The sequence below is a fragment of the Anolis sagrei genome, chromosome X (genome assembly GCF_037176765.1).
Source record: "Anolis sagrei isolate rAnoSag1 chromosome X, rAnoSag1.mat, whole genome shotgun sequence".
NCBI classification, from domain to species: domain Eukaryota; kingdom Metazoa; phylum Chordata; class Lepidosauria; order Squamata; family Dactyloidae; genus Anolis; species Anolis sagrei.
Genome location: NC_090034.1, coordinates 86,286,401 through 86,307,044, shown reverse-complemented (window position 1 = coordinate 86,307,044; position 20,644 = coordinate 86,286,401). Strand labels below are relative to the sequence as shown.

General features: G+C 47.2%; 1 protein-coding gene across 2 annotated transcripts in view; it reads left to right on the top strand.

Annotated features, from left to right (window-relative positions):
* The first annotated feature begins 3,326 nt into the window (after window positions 1-3,326).
* The window catches only part of RSPO1 (R-spondin 1), a 36,676-nt gene continuing 19,358 nt past the window's right edge, over window positions 3,327-20,644 (top strand). The window contains exon 1 of one of the 2 annotated variants that reach the window (XM_060784015.2): window positions 3,327-3,598. The gene's annotated coding sequence lies outside the window, so the exon portion shown is untranslated. Of the gene's footprint in view, window positions 3,599-10,853; window positions 11,154-20,644 lie in introns of those variants that run through there. The other variant, XM_060784014.2, reaches the window with a different exon arrangement.

Below are 20,644 nucleotides of genomic sequence, written 5' to 3'. Positions count from 1 at the left end.
AACTCAAAGTGGCTTAGAATAAAAACATTAGCATACAATTTAAAATATTCAAATTTGCAAACATTGAAACAGAATTAAACCCTATCTCCTCCTCCTCCTCCTCCTCCTCCTCATTATTATTATTATTATTATTATTATTATTATTATTACCCCACTTTATCTTTCCGAAAGAAGAGCACAAAGCGGCTTAACATAAAGGCATTAGCATACAAATTAAAATATACAAATATGAAAACATTAAAACATAATTAAATATAAATCTCTGTCAGCTCCCCATGCGGAGACATGAGAGAAGCCTCCCACAATGATGGTAAAACATCAAAACATCCGGGCGTCCCCTGGGCAATGTTCTTGCAGACAGCCAATTCTCTCACACCAGAAGCGACTTGCAGTTTCTCAAGTTACTCCTGACATGATAACAGCAGCAGCAGCAGCAACAACAACAACAACAACAAAAACAACAATAGGCAAAGAAAAACGATGGAAGAGTGAAGCAGGAGGCAAGGAAGAGGCAAAAGTGAGAGGTACAACCGCAATCCATTATAATCCATTAAAACATATTCAAGGTGAAAACCCACAGCACCCCCTGACTTGATTTGAAAAACTTTCTTCTTTAAAAGCCTCTCTGAATAAGGCGGCTTTAGTGTGCTGCAGGAAGGACAGCAGGGAGGGGGCTATTCTGGTTTTCTTGGGAAGAATTTAGTTCCACATTTAAGGGGCAGGCACCAAGAAGGAAGGCCCACTTTCTCGTTCCTACCAACCGAGCTTGAGATGGAGGTGGGACCGAGAGAGAGGCGCTCCTGAAGATCTCAGGGCCTGGGCAGGTTCATACAAGGATGCATTTGGCCAAATAGCCTGGACCTGAACCATCTAGGGTTTTAAAGGTAATGGCCAGCACTTTGAATTGTGCCCGAAACAGACTGGCAGCCAGTGGAGCTGATTCAACAGGGGGGCTTGTCCGTTCCCTGTAGCCAGCCCCAGTGAGCAACCTGACTGCAGCTCTTTGAACCAACTGAAGTTTCTGAGCACTCTTCAGAGAGAGCCCCATGTAGAGCGTGCTACAATAAACCAGACAGGATGTAACTAAGGCCCCTTCCACAAAGCTGAATAAAACAACTGCCGCTCTGGGCCAGAGTGAAGGGAGAGGAGGCCAGGGGACATTTCCACCTTGTCTCCTGTGCTATGTTAATAATATAATATAATATAATATAATATAATATAATATAATATAATATATTGTATATACATATAATATTTATAATATTATAATGTAATGCAATATAATACTAATACTAATAATATGATGTTATAATTATATATTTATATTACATGTAATATCACTAATAAGATTACAATATAATGCTATAATACAATATAGTAATATTTAATCCTGATATTGTACTAATAATGTAGTATATTGTATGTGTGTGTGTATATATATATATATATATATATATATATATATATATATATATCTTATAAGCTGCTCTGAGTCCCCTTTGGGGTGAGAAGGGCGGCATGTGAATGTCGTAAATAAATAAATAAATAAATAGAATCCAACATTATATGCTTTGAAGCAAAATACATGGAAGTGTGCACTCAGATAATCCAGTTCAAATAGGATATTGTGGGATTTTCTGCCTTGATATTCTGGATTATATGGCTGTGTGGAAGGGTCCTAATGCATGTGCCACTGTGACTTCTGGCTTCTCAAGGAATGGGCGCAGTTGGCGCACAGGTTTTAATTGCACAAAGGCCCTCCTGGCCACCTCCGACATCTGGGCCTTCAAGTACAGCACTGAGTCCAGGAAGACCCCCAAATTGCAGACCTGTGTTTTCAGGGGGAGTGTGACCCCATCCAGCGCAGGCTGGATCCCTATTACCTGGATTAAGTTTGAATTTGTTTGCCCTCATCCAGTCCATTACTGATGACAGACAGTGGGGTCAGGACAGCTTCCTTGGCATTACTTACTTACTTAGGCAATCTCTCGTTGTCTGAGTAAGATTGTCCTCCAAGTGTGGTAGCTTGGTGGTGGGTACGTAGGTGACTGTGGAGCCCTATTCTTGATCTGCATGTTCTGCAGTGAGGGCATTGGTTTCCAGGTGGAAGGCAGTCCCAGTCAGGGTAGGCTTGAGGCCCCTTCCTCTTGGCACAGTTCTCTCTTTCGCCCTTCATTTGTACCTCTTCAAATTCTACAACACTGCTGGTCACAGCTGACCTCCAGCTGGAGCACTCAAGGGCCGGGGCTTTCCAGTTCTCAGTGTCTATGCCACAGTTTTTAAGGTTGGCTTTGAGCCCTTATTTAAATCTCTTTTCCTGCCCACCAACATTCCGTTTTCCGTTCTTGAGTTTGGAGTAGAGTAACTGCTTTGGGAGACGGTGACCGGGCATTCGGACAACGTGGCCAGTCTACCGGAGTTGATGGCGGAGGACCATCACTTGAGTGCTGGTGGTCTTTACTTCTTCCAGCACGCTGACATGTGTCCGCCTGTCTTCCCAAGAGATTTGCAGGATTTTTCAGAGGCAAAGCTGATGGGATCGTTCCAGGAGTTGCATGTGATGTCTGTTGATAGTCATCCACGTTTCGCAGGCATATAGCAGGGTTGGGATTGGTATTAGGTGGAAAGGAGCAGTAGAGCTGGGTGTCATCTGCATATAGGTGGCACCGTTCTCCTACCTTTTGCCCTGCCTAATCCTGGCTTTGCAGAGGCGACATGACTCACCAAAGGGCTGACCCCCTGGCCTCCAGGCCATCTTTGTTTCCTTATTTCTCTCTCTCTGGAATCCCATCTGATGCTTTGCAGGCAGGAAGCAAAGCGCATAGGCAAATTCTGAGATGGAAAGGCCCAGCGGCGTCTTGGGTGGGAGCCAGGCTGATAAAGATGGATCAAGATACCTTGGCAATCTCTACACCTCCGCCTCCTGCAACGGGAGGGTGAGCTCAGTTACTTGGGAGGTAAATCCAAGGATCCCTTGAGAAAGGAGACCCCCCTTTTTTGACTGGGGGGCTTTTCCTGGCCATGAGCCTGAGACCAGGCAGCCCCTCCAGCAATGCTCAGCTGTAAGCGCAGGTGCTGGCCAGGTGCAAAAGTGGGACCCATCCCCAAAAAACCCCTGGTGTGCACCCCAAGATGATCCAGCCCCAATCAAGAGACCTCTGCCCCCCTTCTCACCATCACAGTGCGGGAAGAACCGCATTCCAGTTCAGACGGGATGTTTTCAACAATTTGTTCTCAGCCAGTTATGTGGTGCCGTGCCAAAGAATGAATGTTTTGATGGAGGAGGAATAGATGACAGAGACCTCATTCCAGGAATGGAGGGCGTGGAGGCCGTGTGAGGCGGCCCTTTCCCTTCCTGGTGAATGCGTGAGTGAGTGAATGAGTGAGTGCGCACCGCAGGACTGCCAGGTTTTCCAAAGAGCAACCAGGGAAAGTCGAAAGTGGGATTTGAAGGGCTGAACTGTGAGGAGAACAAAGTGGACTAGTCTCTTAGGAACCTTGGGACTGTTGCCGTTTTTAAATACCCAACTGCTGTTTTCAGATCTCAATTCCTTGGGAGTGGAGAAGGAATCTCAGGGCAAGAGCACCGCTTTGAAAGGTAGGTGTGCTCTGTGGCTGTTTGTGGAACAGTGATGAAGTGAGGAGAACACAGTGGACTAGTCTCTTAGGAGTCTTGGAACTGTTGCTGTTTTTAATACCCAATTGTTGTTCCCAGATCTCAATTCCTTGGGAGTGGAGGAGGAATCTCAGGGCAAGAGCACCGCTTTGAAAGATAGGTGTGCTCTGTTACTGTTTGTGTGCATTGCTCTTGGTGTTTTACAGCTGTACTTGGGGTTGGCATTTAATATAATGTGTGTCATGACCACCCTAGCGCGTGTCATAGTCTTCGAATCAAGCTGCCCATTAATTGGCTAAGTAGGCTATCGGGAAGTATCTATATATTGTCGGAGGTTTTCATGGCTGGAATCACTGGGTTCTTGTGAGTTTTCCGAGCTGTATGGCCATGTTCCAGAAGCATTTCCACCTGACCTCACAACCTTTGAGGATGCCTGCCATAGATGCAGGCGAAATGTCAGGAGAGAATGCTTCTGGAACAGATACTTACATTACGATTCATAACAGTAGCAAAATTATAGTTATGAAGTAGCAACAAAAATAATTTTATGATTGGGGGTCACCACAACATGCGGAACTATATTAAGGGGTCGCGGCATTGGGAAGGCTGAGAAACACTGTTCTAGAGCAATGTGAAACCCCGATCTCAATTCCTTGGGAGTGGAGGAGGAATCTCGGGGCAAGAGCACCACTTTGAAAGATAGGTCTGCTCTGTTACTGTTTGTGTGCATTGCTCTCGGTGTTTTACAGCTATACTTGGGGTTGGCACTTAATATAATGTGTGTCATCACCATCCTAGCGCATGTCATAGTCTTAGAACCAAGCTGCCCATTAATTGGCTAAGCAGGTTATCAGGAAGTATCTATATATTGTCGGAGGTTTTCATGGCTGGAATCACTGGGTTGTTGTGAGTTTTCCGAGCTGTATGGCCATGTTCCAGAAGCATTTCCACCTGACCTCACAACCTCAGAGGATGCCTGCCATAGATGCAGGTGAAATGTCAGGAGAGAATGCTTCTGGAACAGATATTTACATTACGATTCATAACAGTAGCAAAATTATAGTTATGAAGTAGCAACAAAAATAATTTTATGATTGGGGGTCACCACAACATGCGGAACTATATTAAGGGGTCGCGACATTGGGAAGGCTGAGAAACACTGTTCTAGAGCAATGTAGAACCCAGATCTCAATTCCTTGGGAGTGGAGGAAGAATCTCAGGGCAAGAGCACCACTTTGAAAGATAGATCTGCTCTGTTACCGTGTGCATTGCTCTCGGTGTTTTACAGCTATACTTGGGGTTGGTACTTAATATAATGTGTGTCATGACCATCCTAGTGCATGTCATAGTCTTAGAACCAAGCTGCCCATTAATTGGCTAAGCAGATTATCGGGAAGTATCTATATATTGTCGGAGGTTTTCATGGCCGGAATCACTGGGTTGTTGTGAGTTTTTTGTGCTGTATGGCCATGTTCCAGAAGCATTCTCACCTGAACTCATAACCTCTGAGGGAGCCTGCCATAGATGCAGGTGAAATGTCAGGAGAGAATGCTTCTGGAACAGATATTTACATTACGATTCATAACAGTAGCAAAATTATAGTTATGAAGTAGCAACAAAAATAATTTTATGATTGAGGGTCACCACAACATACGGAACTGTATTAAGGGGTCGCGGCATTGGGAAGGCTGAGAAACACTGTTCTAGAGCAATGTGAAACCCAGATCTCAGTTCCTTGGGAGTGGAGGAGGAATCGCAGGGCAAGAGCACTACTTTGAAAGATAGATCTGCTCTGTTACTGTTTGTACTCTGAGGAAGCCTGCCATAGATGCAGGTAAAATGTCAGGAGATAATGCTTCTGGTACATGACCATACAGCCTGAAAAACTCACAACAACCCAGGTAGTATCTCTTTATAATTCTCTTCTTCTTGAACCAATCTTGTCATTAGCAAATCATGGATGGACCAACCCAGATGGGATGGAAACTGTGAAACATTCTTGCACTAGCAGGGCGACCAAAGGGACACCAAAGGGACACTTAAGTCTTATGAAAGATCCCTGTACCCCAACAGTACATTTGGCATCCCCATTAATGCTCACACAGACAAGAACTGGGGTCACCTGGTTCCAAATATCCCGCAGCCATTCTCCTGCCCTTGGACGACAGGATCCAAAAAGGGACCAGAAAGTGGCAATTGTTGCTGTGGCTGCCCAATGCTCATTCTTAGCTTGGAATGAATGATATACACACAACACACCCGACAGATGGCCATCCAGCCTCTGTGGGCTGGCTTCAGAATGCTCTTTGATTGTAGGTGAACTATAAAGCCCAGCAACTACAACTCCCAAATGTCAAGGTCTGTTTTCCTCAAACTCCACCAGTGCTCTGCATTTGGGTATATTGAGTATTCGTGCCAAGTTTGGTCCAGATCTATCATTGCTTGAGTTCACTTCTGGATGTACAACTCCAAAACTCAAGGTCAAAACACACCAAACCCTTCCAGTATTTTCTGTTGGTCATGGGAGTTCTGTGTGCTAAGTTTGGTTCGATTCCATCCTTGGTGGAGTTCAGAATGCTCTTTGATTGTAGGTGAACTATAAATCACGGCAACTACAACTTCCAAATGCCAAGGTCTATTTTCCCCAAACTCCACCAGTGCTCCACATTTGGGTATATTGAGTATTCGTGCCAAGTTTGGTCCAGATCCATCTTTGTTTGAATCCACCTCTGGATGTAGGTGAACTACAACTCCAAAATTCAAGCTCAATACCCACCAAACCCTTCCAGTATTTCCTGTTGGTCATGGGAGTTCTGTGTGTGAAGTTTGGTTCAATTCCATTGTTGGTGGAGTTCAGAATGTTCTTTGATTGTAGGTGAACTATAAATCCCAGCAAATACGACTCCCAAGTGGCAAAAATCCCCTCCTGACCAGTATTCAAAGGGGAGAGGTTTGCCAAAATGTCTTTCAGGTTGGTAAGGTCCAGCCCTGGCATCTCTTGAGCCCTCAGCTGATCCTCTCATCCATTGAACTGGGATTTTAACGCAAAGGATCGCAGTTGCAACTGGTTTAGGACTATCTACACAATTTTGAGTCTTCTTCCTTTTTTTCAAAGCCCCTGATAATGAAACCCAGAGCAGCTGGAAGGCAGCAATGCCAAGGAACCCTGCTGAGATGGCTGGAGAAAAAAGGGGTTTTCAGGCTGCCAAATCACTGTGGTGACCGGGGCTGGCTCCTGGTAGCCTCCTGGCTCCTCCCCGGCCTCCTTGCCCGCCATTCCAGCCTCTCTGTTGGGATTCCCACCAAAGTGATCTATTTCTAGAACCATAGAATCATAGCTGGAAGAGACCTCATGGGCCATTCAGTCCAACCCCCTGCTAAGAAGCAGGAAAATCATATTTAAAGTATGCCCGACAGATGGCCATCCAGCCTCCAGAGAAGGCTCCTCCACCACACTCTGGAGCAGAGAATTCCACTGGTGAACAGCTCTCCTTACAGTTACGAAGTTCTTCCTAATGTTCAGGTGGAATCTCCTTTCCTGTAGAAGCCATAAGAGAGTTCAGTGCAGGAGAAGTTTACCAACAGAGGCCACTGCAGACTCATAGAATCATAGAGTTGGATGAGACCTCCAAAGAGGATCCAGTCCAACCCCCTTCATCCATTCAGGAAAAGCACAAAGTACCCCTGAGAGATGGACCTCCAACCTCTGTCTGAAAGCCTTCAAAGAAGAAGCCTCCACCACACTCCGGGGGCAGAGAGTTCCACTGCTGAACAGCTTTCACAGTTAGGAAGTTCTTTCTCATGTTCAGGTGGAATCTCCTTTCCTGTAGAAGCCATAAGAGAGTTCGGTGCCGGAGAAGTTTCTCAACAGGGGCCACTGTAGAATAATAGATCCCTAGCATTGGATAGGACCTCCAAAGAGCATCCAGTCCAACCCTCTTCATCCGTGCAGAGTTCCACTGGTGAAGGGCTCTTCTTACAATCTGCCTAAAGTTCTTCCTAAAGCTCATGGAATGGCTTTTTCTGTCATTTGAACCCATGGCAGAAAGGAAGATTTCTCCCTCCATCCTTATGATACCCTTTCTCCTTGTGACATTATGGTCAAGTGAGGGCTCCTGGGGTAGTCTGCGCTTGTGCTATGGCTGGCTTGGTCGTTGCTCCAAGACCATCATCCTCTTCCTCCCGAGTTGGAGTCCTCATGGAAAAACAAGTGAAACACGAGCCAACAAGGTCATGCGGTGGCTAAAAAAAAAAGGGGATTTTGGCCTGCATAAATAGGAGTCTAGTGTCGAGATCCAGGGAAGTCATGCTACCCCTCTATTCTGCCTTGGTCAGACCACACCTGTAATCACAATGTGTCCAATTCTGGGAACCACAACTGAAGGGAAATGTTGACAAGCTGGAATGTGTCCAGAGGAAGGTGATCAAAATGATCAAGGGCCTGGAGAACAAGCCCTATGAGGAGTGGCTTGAAGATCTGTCATGTTTAGCCTGCAGAAGAGAAGGCTGAGAGGAGACATGATGAGGGCCATGGATCAAGATGTAAGGGGAAGTCATAAGGAGGAGGGAGCAAGCTTGTTTTCTGCTGCCCTGGGTGACTAAGAAGCAGAACAGTGGCTTCAGGAAGCTGCAGGAAAGGAGATTCCACCTGAACGCTAGGAAGAACTTCCTGAGAGAGCTGTTCAGCAGTGGAACTCTTTGCCTCAGAGTTAAGGCTCCTTCTTTGAAAGCTTCTAAGCAGAGGCTGGATGGCCATCTGTCCGGGGTGCTTTGAATCCAATTTTCCTGCTTCTTGGCAAGAGTTTAGACTGGATGGCCCACGAGGTGGTAGAGACTCCTTCTTTTGGAAGCTTTCAAACAGAGGCTGGATGTCCATCTCTCAGGGGTACTTTGTGCTTTTCCTGCATTGAAGAAGGGGGTTGAGCTGGATGCTCTTTGGAGGTCTCATCCAACTCTAGGATGCTATGATTCTACAGTAGCCCCTGTCAGTAAACTTCTCCGGCACCAAACTCTTATGACTTCTACATGGCGAGAGTTGTTCAGTAGTGGAACTCTCTGCCCCAGAGTGTGGTGGAGGCTCCTTCTTTGAAAGCTTTTAAGCAGAGGCTGGATGGCCATCCTTCGGAGGTGCCTTGAATGCAATTTTCCTGCTTCTTGGCAGGAGGTCGGATTGGATGGCCCACGAGGTCTTTCCCAACTCAGGAGTACTTTGTGTGTTTCCTGCATGGAAGAAGGGGATTGGACTGGATGCTCTTTGGAGGTCTCATCCAACTCTAGGATTCTATGATTCTACAGTGGCCTCTGTTGCTAAACTTCTCCGGCACCGAACTCTCTTATCGCTTCTACAGGAAAGGAAATTCCACCTGAACATTTGGAAGAACTTCCTAATGGCGAGGGCTGTTCAGCAGTGGAACTCTCTACCCTGGAGTGTGGAGGCTTTTTTGACGCTTTTAAACAGAGGCTGGATGGCCATTTGTTGGAGGTTCTTTGAATCTAATTTTCTTGCTTCTTGGCAAGCGGTTGGACTGGATGGCCCATGAGGTGGTAGAGGCTCCTTCTTTGGAGGCTTTCAAACAGAGGCTGAATGTCCATCTGTCAGGGGTTCTTTGTGCTTTTCTGTCAGGGGTACTTTGATTGTTTCCTGCATGGAACAGGGGGGTTGGACTGGATGCTCTTTGGAGGTATCATCCAACTCTAGGGTGCTTTTAAACAGAGGCTGGATGGCCATCTGTCGGGGGTGCCTTGAATGTGATTTTCTTGCTTCTTGGCATTGGGTTGGACTGGATGGCCCACGAGGTCTCTTCCAACTCAGGGGTACTTTGTGCATGGAAGAAGGGGGTTGGACTGGATGCTCTTTTGAGGTCCCATCCAACTCTAGGATGCTATGATTCTACAGTGGCCTCTGTTGGTAAATTTCTCCGGCACTGAACTCTCTTATGGCTTCTACAGGAAAGGAGATTCCAAGTGAACATTTGGAAGGACTTCCTGAGGGTGAGATCTGTTCAGCAGTGGAACTCCCTGCCCCAGAGTGTGGTGGAAGGAGGCTCCTTCTTTGAAAGCTTTTAAGCAGAGGCTGGATGGGTTAGTGTTAGAGTTGGAAGCACTTCCTAAGGGTGAGAGCTGTTCAGCAGTGGAACTCTCTGCCCCAGAGTGTGGTGGGTGCTCCTTCTTTGAAAGCTTTATTTAAGCAGAGGCTGGATGGGTTGGGGCTAGAATTGGAAGCACTTCCTAAGGGTGAGAGCTATTCATCAGTGGAACTCTCTGCCCCAGAGTGTGGTGAGGGCTCCTTCTTTGGAGGCTTTTAAGCAGAGGCTGTATGGGTTAGGGTTAGGGTTGGAAGCACTTCCTAAGGGTGAGAGCTGTTCATCAGTGGAACTCTCTGCCTCAGAATTTGGTGGAGGTTCCTTCTTTGAAAGCTTTTAAGCAGAGGTTGGATGGGTTAGGGTTAGAGTTGGAAGGAATTCCTAAGGGTGAGAGCTGTTCAGCAGTGGAACTCTCTGCCCCAGAGTGTGGTGGAAGGAGGCTCCTTCTTTGGAGGCTTTTAAGGAGAGGCTGGATGGGTTAGGGTTAGGGTTGGAAGCACTTCCTAAGGGTGAGAACTGTTCAGCAGTGGAACTCTCTGCCAAGAGTGTGGTGGAGGCTCCTTCTTTGAAAGCGTTTAAACAGAGGCTGTCTGGGTTAGGGTTGGAAGGACTTCCTAAGGGTGAGAGCTGTTCATCAGTGGAACAGTCTGCCCCAGAGTGTGGTGGAAGGAGTCTCCTTCTTTGGAGGCTTTTAAGCAGAGGCTGGATGGGTTAGGGTTAGGATTGGAAGCACTTCCTAAGGGTGAGAGCTGTTCAGCAGTGGAACTCTCTGCCTCGGTGTATGGAGGAGGGAGACTCCTTCTTGGGAGGCTTTGAAAAAGAGGCTGGATGGCCATCTGTCGGGTGTGTTGTGTGTATATGCGTGCTTTGCATGCGGTTTTCTTGCTTCTTGGCATTGGGTTGGACTGGATAGCGGACGAGGTCTCTTCCAACTGAAGGATTCTCTTCCAACTCAAGGAGAGCTCCTTGAGGAGGAAGAAGAGAGGAAAAGGGAGAGAAGGGGGAGGGAGAAGGGGTCCCTCTGCTCCCCCCCCCCTTTCTCCCCCTCTCTGGTCTCCGCGTTGGGCTTCGCTCACGGCGCTCCAGTCCAGGTTTTGCATCCGTCGGGCGCTTTTTTTGGGCAGGGTCCCGTCGTAGGAGGAGGAGGAGGAGGAGGAGGAGGCGGGGAGGGATTCCCTCCGTCCGTGGGAGTCCGCACGGGGCGCCTCTGAGGGGCTGCCAGGCTACCTTCGAAGGCAAGGAAAGAGGGAAGAAGGACGGAGTGGCGCTGGAGGAGTGGGAAGAGCCGTCCGGGCAGAGGCGCGGATGCCCAGGTGACTCTGGGGACCCTTCGTCTCGCCCGCCCTCCTGCCTGCCTGCCTGCCTACCAAGCCTGTCCTGCCCTGAGCACAGCCTGTCCGAAAGCCCTGGGCAGACAAGACAGGCAGAGGGTCATCTTCTTGAGCAACTCCGAGGTAAGGCAGCCCTCAAAGGGGACAACAAGTTCAACATGAGCCAACAATGTCATGTGGCGGCCAAAAAAGCCAATGGGATTTTGCCCTGCATCAATAGGAGCATAGTGTCTAGATCTAGGGAAGTCATGCTACCCTTCTATTCCGCTTTGGTTAGACCACACCTGGAATATTGTGTCCAATTCTGGGCACCACAATTCAAGAGAGATATTGACAAGCTGGAATGTGTCCAGAGGAGAGTGACTAAAATGATCAAGGGTCTGGAGAACAAGCCCTATGAGGAGCGGCTTAAGGAGCTGGGCATGTTTAGCCTGAAGAAGAGAAGGCTGAGAGGAGATATGATAGCCATGTATAAATACGTGAGAGGAAGCCACAGGGAGGAGGGAGCAAGCTTGTTTTCTGCTTCCCTAGAGACTAGGACAAGGAACAATGGCTTCAAACTACAAGAGAGGAGATTCCATCTGAACACGAGGAAGAACTTCCTGACTGTGAGAGCCGTTCAGCAGTGGAACTCTCTGCCCTGGAGTGTGGTGGAGGCTCCTTCTTTGGAAGCTTTTAAACAGGGGCAGGATGGCCATCTGTCAGGGGTGATTTGAATGCAATATTCCTGCTTCTTGGCAGGGGGTTGGACTGGACGGTCCATGAGGTCTCTTCCAACTCTTTGATTCTGTGATTTTGGGGAGGGGGTCATGCTTAGCAGGGGGATGAAGAAGTCAGGCGCCCCTTGGGCTGTGAGGGGAGGGGGCAGGCAGACGGGGAAGGAAACTCAGCAGTATTAAAAGGATTTTTTGTCGTGTCAGGAGCGACCTGAGAAACTGCAAGTCACTTCTGGTGTGAGAGAATTGGCCGTCTACAAGGAAGTTGCCCAGGGGACGCCTGGATGATTTCATGTTTTATCATCCTTGTGGGAGGCTTCTCTCATGTCCCCGCATGGGGAGCTGGAGCTGATAGAGGGAGCTCATCCGCCTCTCCCCGGATTTGAACCTGCGACCTGTCGGTCGTCAGTCCTGTCAGCACAGGGGGCTCCATTAAATGTATTAAATGTATTAAATGCATTAAATGTATTGTCGGAGGCTTTCATGTGTTGTTGTAGGTCAGTGTTTCTCAACCTTCCTAATGCCGTCACCCCTTATTACAGTTCCCCATGTTGTGGTGACCCCCAACCATCCCATTATTTTCGTTGATACTTCATAACTGTAATTTTACTATTGTTATGAATCATAATGAAAACATCCGAGATGCAGGATGTATTCTCATTCACTGGACTAAACTTGGCACATATACCCAATAGGCCCAAATTTGACTATTGGAGGGGTTGATTTTGTCATTTGGGATTTGTAGTTGCTAGGATTTATAGTTAACCTACAATCAAATAGCATTCTGAACACCACCAATGATGTAACTGAACCAAACTTGGCATGCAGAACTCCCATGTCCAACAGAAAATATTGGAAAGATTTGGTGTCTGTGACCTTGAGTTTTGGAGTTGTAGTTCACTTACATCCAGAGAACACTGTGGACTCAAACAATGATGGATCGGGACCTAACTTGGCATGAATATTCAATATGCCCAAATGTGATCACTGGTAGAGTTTGGGGGAAATAGACATTGACATTTGGGAGTTGAAGTTGTTGGGATATATAGTTCACCTACAATCAAAGCACATTCTGAACCCCACCAATGACAGAATTGGGCCAAACTTCTCACACAAGACTCCCATGACTAATAGAAAATACTGTTTTCTGATGGTCTTTGGCGACCCCTCTGACACCCCCTTGCGACCCCCCCTAAGGGTCCCGACCCCCCAGGTTGAGAAACACTGTTGTAGGTTTTTCGGGCTGTATGACCATGGGTTGTTGTAGGTTTTTCCGGGCTATATGGCCATGTTCTAGAGGCATTTTCTCCTGATGTTTCGCCTGCATCTATGGCAAGCATCCTCAGAGGTACTAGTGAGGTCTGTTGGAACTAGGAAAGAAGGGGGTTTAAATATCTGTGGAATGACCAGGATGAGACAAAGGACTCATTGTGAATGTTTCAACTGACCACTTTAATTAGCATTTGATGGCTTGGCAGTGCCTGGGGGAATCTTTTGTTGAGAGGTGATTAGATGTGCCTGGTTGTTTCTTCTCTGTTGTTTTGCTGTTGTAATTTTAGAGTTTTTTTAATACTGGTAGCCAGATTTTGTTCATTTTCATGGTTTCCTCCTTTCTGTTGAAATTGTCCACATGCTTGTGGATTTCAATGGCTTCTCTGTATAGTCTGACATGGTGGTTGTGGGAGTGATCCAGCATTTCTGTGTCCTCAAATAAAATGCTGTGTCCAGGTTGGTTCATCAGGTGTTCTGCTATGGCTGACTTCTCTGGTTGAAGTAGTCTGCAGTGCCTTTCATGATTCGTGTTTGGGCAATGCTGCGTTTGGTGGTCCCTATGTAGACTTGTCCACAGCTGCATGGTACATGGTAGACTCCTGCAGAAGTGAGAGGATCACTCTTGTCCTTTGCATTCTCTCCTGACGTTTCGCCTGCATCTACGGCAGGCATCCTCAGAGGTTGTGAGATCTGTTGGAGACTAGGAAAATGGAGTCTATATATCTTAGAATGGACAAAATCTGGCTACAGTATTTAAAAAACTCTATATAACTGTAAATAAAGAAAAACACTCAAAAACTGGAATTCCAGACAAGAAACAATCAGAGATGTCGAATCATGTCCCAACAAAGGATTCCCCCAGGCAGGAATCAGCCAGACTTTGAAGTTGCAAGACCATCAAATGCTAATCAAGGTGGCCAATTGCAACATTCACACCTGCCTCAAACAGACAAGAGTTCTGGGGATGCCTGCTTCTGAGGATGCCTGCCACAGATGCAGGTGAAACGCCAGGAGAGAAAGCTTCTAGAACATGGCCATACAGCCCAAAAAACCTACAACAACCCACAGTGGTTCTCAACCTGGGGTCCCCAGATGTTTTGGCCTTCAACTCCCAGAAAGCCTAACAGCTGGTAAACTGGCTGGGATTTCTGGGAGTTGAAGGCCAAAACACCTGGGGACCCACAGGTTGAGAACCACTGCACTAAGCAGTGTTAAGTAGGTAAAGGTTTCCCCCTGGCATTTAATGGCTTTGCAACTTCAAAGCCTAGCTGATTCCTGCCTGGGGGAATCCTTTGTTGGGATTATATGGCCCTGATGGTTTCTTGTTCCGTGTCAAACTCTGGGGCATTGGTGCTTATCTCCATTTCTAAGCCAAAGAGCCGGCGTTGTCCATAGACACCTCCAAGATCATGTGGCTGGCATGACTGCATGGAGCGCTTTTACCTTCCCACCGGAGCGGTACCTATCGATGTACTCACATTTGCATGTTTTCGAACTGCTAGGTTGGCAGAAGCTGGGGCTAGCAGCGGGATTCAAACCTGTGGATTAGAACCTGCAACCTTTCGGTCAGCAAGTTCAGCATCTCAGTGGTTTAACCCACTGTGGCACCAGGGCACAGTGTTAGCCCAGGTTGAATTATTGCCAAATAATACCAGGTGCAGTTGGCTTTACTTCTAAGGAAGGAACTGGTCAAACCACAGCTGAGTGTCCCTCAACTTTTACCACTTCATCACATTTACGAAATCCCATTGAGTGCTACACTTAAAAAGTCGTAAGCCACAGTGTTCATCACAATAGGTTGGGTTCAAATGTAGGGTGGAGCATTCTTTGTGTTACACGCCTCTTGAGAACGCCGGTCTGCAAACTGGGGGTCCTTCTGGACTCAATGCTGACACTTGATTCTCAGGTTTTCGTAGTGGTTGGGAGGGCCTTCGCACAGTTACAGCTTGTGCACCAGCTCCGACTGTACCTCGAGAGGGCTGATTTGGCCACAGTGGTCCAAGCGTTAGTTAAATCCAGGTTGGATTACTGCAATGCACTCGACGTGGGGCTACCTTTGAAGATGGCCTGGAAACTACAACTGGTGCAAAGGTTGGCAGCCAGGTTGCTAATTATAGGGAGTGGATGACACCTCTATTAAAAGAGCTCCAATGGCTGCCGATTAGTTTCCGGTCCCAATTTAAAGAGTAGATAATCTATATAAATAAAAATGTAATGTTTGTTTGTGGGATTAACATAATTCAAAAACCACGGGACAAATTGACACAAAATTTGGACACAATGCACATATCAGGCCAATAAGTGACCATCACTCATAAAAACACAGCGGAAGGGACTTAAAAAGGCAAAAAAAGGCAAAAAGACACTACAGTGCATGCGCAAAATGACTCTCCATGGCAAACAAAACACACAATAGCATATCCACACTCTACAGCTCCCAGCATCCCCTAGACCAGGCCCTTTAGGAGAGGAGGATGATCCAAATGCACTGCTTCCATGCTACAAGCTTTCTTCTCCTTGGATTTCTTTTAAGAGCATCCCAATCTCTGCATATTTCCAATTTCCTATTCCTGGACTGCAGCTCCCAGCAATCCTCCAGATAGATAAGATAGATAGATTAAATAGAGATAGATAGGTAGGTAGAAAGATGGATCAGGAGGAGTGCTGGGAGTTGCAGTCCAAGTATATCTAAAGAAGGAAGAAAGGGGAGAAAGGGGAAGAGAAAGAAAAAGGGGGGGGGGGAAGAGAAGGAAGGAAGGAGAGAATGAAGAAATAAAGAGAAGGAAGGAGAGAAAGAAAGGAGAGAAAGAGGGAGGGAAGTTTGGCCCCAGCAATGCGTCGTGGGTACAGCTAGTGGGTTCACCTATAAAGCCCTAAATGGTTCGGGCCCTGCCGATCTTTGTGACTGCACCCCCCATGTTTCTGTGCAAGCATTAAGATCTGCTGGGGAGTCCCTCCTCATGGTTCCACCACCGACACAAGCATGATTAGTGGGGACAAGGGAGAGGGCCTTCTCAGTGGTGGCTCCCAGCTTTGAAACACCCTCCTCAGGGGGATTAGGCAGGCCCCTACCCCGTCCTCCTTCCGGAGGGAGTTGAAGACTTGGATGTTTAGACAAGCCTTTGAAAATGTCTAGCCCAGTGGGTCTCTACCTTCCTAATGACGTGACCCCTTAACACAGTTCCTCATGCTGTGGTGACCCCCAACCATAACATTGTTTTCAGTGCTACTTCATAACTGTAATGTTGCTACTGTTATGAATCATAATGTAAATATCTGAAATGCAGGATGTATTTTCATTCACTGGACCAAATTTGGCATAAATACCCAATATGCCCAAATTTGAATACTGGTGCGGTTGGGGGAAGGGACTGACAAAAACCACTAGACAAATTGACATGAAATTTGGACATAATACACCTATCAGGCCAACAAGTGACCATCACTCATAAAAACACTGAAAAACACAATGGAAGGGACTTAAAAAGCCAAAAAAGCAAAAAGCACATGTGCAAAAACAACTCCCCCTGGCAAACAAAACACACAATAGCATATCCACACTCTCTTCCGGACTACAGCTCCCAGCTTCCCCTAGACCAGGCCGTTTAGGAGAGGAGGATGATCCAAATGCACTGCTTCCAAGCTCCAAGCTTTCTTCTCCTTGGATTTCTTTGAGAGCATCCCAATCTCTCCATATTTCCAATTTCCTATTCCTGGACTGCAACTCCCAGCAATCCTCTAGATAGAAAGATTAGATAGAGATAGATAGATTGATCAGGAGACTGCTGGGAGTTGCAGTGCAAGAATAGGTAGAGAAGGGAGAAAGGGGAGAAAGAGGAAGGGAAAGAAAAGGCGGGGGGAGGGAGGAAGGAAAGAGGAAGAGAAGGAAGGAAGGAAGGAAGGAAGGAAGGAAGGAAGGAAGGAAGGAAGGAAGGAAAGGGGGGGGGGGAAGGAGGGAGGGAAAGAAAGGAAGAGAGAAAGAGGGAGGAAAGGTTGGCCACAGCAACACATGGTGGGTACAGCTAGTAATAATAATAATAATAATAATAATAATTTGATTTCTTACCCACTTACTCCTCCTGGCTCGAGGACAACACAGTCAAAGTACACAAACATTGCAAACATTCTATAAATATGCCTATTAAAAGGTAGTTCTATTAAAGATACATAATAAAATGTATTTTTTATAAAATGCATATTAAATACACAGGACACCACAATTCAAGAGAGATATTGACAAGCTGGAATGTGTCCAGAGGAGGGCGATTAAAATGATTAAGGGTCTGGAGAACAAGACTTATGAGGAGTGGCTTAAGGGCATGTTTAGCCTGAAGAAGAGAAGGCTGAGAGGAGATATGATAGCCATGCATAAATATGTGAGAGGAAGCCACAGGGAGGAGGGAGCAAGCTTGTTTTCTGCTTCCTTGGACGTGGAACAATGGCTTCAAACTACAAGAGAGGAGATTCCATCTGAACACGAGGAAGAACTTCCTGACTGGGAGAGCCATTCAGCAGTGGAACTCTCTGCCCTGGAGTGTGGTGGAGGCTCCTTCTTTGGAAGCTTTTAAGCAGAGGCTGGATGGCCATCTGTCAGGGGTGATTTGAATGCAATATTCCTGCTTCTTGGCAGGGGGTTGGACTGGATGGCCCATGAGGTCTCTTCCAACTCTTTGATTCTATTCTATGATTCTAGGAGAGACTCTGAGGATGCTTGCCATAGATGCAGGCGAAACGTCAGGAGAGAATGCCTGTAGACCATGGCCATACAGCCCAAAAAACCCTACAACACAGGAGAGAGATTAGAACACCGGACACAAGTTTAAAATCTCATTCCCAGAGAATGAGAAGGAGCCATATTGACCTGAAGAAGGCTGGCCTCTGGGATGCTGCCGAGACTCCATTGGCTTTTTCTTTTTGTTTCTTCTGATCCAACTTCAAACACCAAGGGAATGCACTATGCACATGCTTCTCCCCTCCTCCCTCCCTTTAGGCCAGTGGTTCTCAACCTGTGGGTCCCCAGGTGTTTTGACCTACGACTCCCAGAAATCTCAGCCAGTTTACCAGCTGTTAGGATTTCTGGGAGTTGAAGGCCAAAACATCTGGGGACCCACAGGTTGAGAACCACTACTTAGGCTTTTATGCCCTTGGGATTGGTCTTTGGCTACTTGAATGATCCTGAAGGAAAAAGGTGTCTGGCTGTGTAGGCATTGGCATACAAAGCCTGCCCTCTCCATACAGTTCCCAGTTCTCTTCCTTGTAGGATGGAGAGGGCAAAGTGAGGGGCGAGGGGATGGTGTGGTTGCTGGGCGTTCAGAGCGGATGAGTCGCCTTTGGATTTAGAGCAGCCTTAGTCGAGCCCCGGCAGGGACCTATTAAAACCTCTATTTACGAAAGCAGATTCCTTTCTTGCTGTCCAGGAGGAGAGGGATGCCTTGGCAGGAGGCAGTTCAGCGTCAGTACTGCATCATCCCGTCCCAGGGGCCAGGGCCAAGAGAAACAGAGGGAGCATGCTGGAATGGGCAAATGGATGACTGGGGGGGGGGGGGGGGCACCAGGAGGATGTCAAATACTCTGGGGGAGGGGCTGTTGTCCCCAGGGTTGGTGTTGGGGTGGCTTCAAGAAACAGTAGGGCAGCAGCCCGCACCAAAGTGGACAAGAGAGGAAGGGGCAAGCAGGGAGAAGCAGTCAATGGCCCTCACAGCTCTGTCTGTGTGTATTTGAGTGCAGGGAAGGGAAGGTCCCCCTCCCTTCAATCGCAGACTCGCCTCCCTTGGTGTGGAGCAGGAGTGGGACAAAGCTGTCCCTGCCCCTTTTTTTCCAGTTCAAGGCTCCTTCCTCCAAGGCTGGACTTCGGCTGCCATTTCTCCCCTGGGAGGCGGGATGTCCATTCACAGAAAGAGACCAGGCTCATTGCTCTCCCTCTTTCTTGGAAGGGAGTCCTGGAAGTGGTTTTCGCAACAGCCATGAAACTATGAGCCATCCCAAAGCCTGTTTGCAGCTCAGGTGCCACGCTCAGGACCAAAAAAGCAAGGCCCAAGGGGGCAGGACCCCTTTACAGTCGGAACCAAATGGTAGTAGAGCCTGGACAGCCCTGGCTGTGTATACACATATATATGTAGTTGTGTGAAGTCTTGGCTCTGCCTTCTCCTCTCCTTTGCTTCAGTTCCCCCTGTTCATAGATTTTCCCAATATTGTAGACACCTTTGTATTAGTTTTTGGGTGGAGCACAATATCCCTTAGAGGCCAGCCTTAGTTGGTCTATTCCATTTCCCTGTATAGAGCTCTTCATAGAATCATAGAATCAAAGAGTTGGAAGAGACCTCATGGGCCATCCAGTCCAACCCCCTGCCAAGAAGCAGGAATATTGCATTCAAATCACCCCTGACAGATGGCCATCCAGCCTCTGCTTAAAAGCTTCCAAAGAAGGAGCCTCCACCACACTCCAGGGCAGAGAGTTCCACTGCTGAATGGCTCTCCCAGTCAGGAAGTTCTTCCTCGTGTTCAGATGGAATCTCCTCTCTTGTAGTTTGAAGCCATTGTTCCACGTCCAAGGAAGCAGAAAACAAGCTTGCTCCCTCCTCCCTGTGGCTTCCTCTCACATATTTATACATGGCTATCATATCTCCTCTCAGCCTTCTCTTCTTCAGGCTAAACATGCCCAGCTCCTTAAGCTGCTCCTTATAGGGCTTGTTCTCCAGACCCTTGATCATTTTAGTCGCCCTCCTCTGGACACATTCCAGCTTGTCAATATCTCTCTTGAATTGTGGTGCCCAGAATTGGACACAATATTCCAGATGTGGTCTAACCAAAGCAGAATAGAGGGGTAGCATGACTTCCTTAGATCTAGACACTATGCTCCTATTGATGCAGGCCAAAATCCCATTGGCTTTTTTTGCTGCCACATCACATCGTTGGCTCATGTTTAACTTGTTGTCCACAAGGACTCCAAGATCTTTTTCACATGTACTGCTCTCGAGCCAGGCATTGTTCCCCATCCTGTATCTTTGCATTTCGTTTTTCCTGCCAAAGTGGAGTATCTTGCATTTGTCACTGTTGAACTTCATTTTGTTAGTTTTGGCCCATCTTGCTGGCCTCCTCCTCTTTCTACTGTGACTTAGGCTTGGGATTGTCTGGTAATCCTGTTGTTGTTCATTCATTCAGTCGCTTCCAACTCTTCATGACCTCATCCTAGGTCCAAGCAATTCAAACTGGCATTCGTAGCAGCTGCCGCATTTAGCAGTATTTTATACCAGCAGTCCAAAGGACAACAGAAGCTCTTGGCCACCCTAAGATTCACAGGAGAGAAGATTAAGACAGTTTGTAAGCAACAATGTATAATCCATCGCTTCACACATGAGGCAAAAGACTTTAAAGGATTCCAGAAAGCTGATTGCAACCAGCAAAATCTCCTTTTGTAATGTATTGTCCCCAAGGTTGGTGTTGGGGTGGCTTCAAGAAATAGTGGAGGGGCAGGCAGGGAGAGGCAGTCAATGGCCCTCGCATTGACTGGCCTTGGCTCTGTATATGTGTATGTGATGTAGTTGCCTGAAGGCCTATGGTATTGACTTGAATCTGATGTGCCATCGAATGTAATGTGCACCTCCATGTTCAAAACCCTGAAACCAA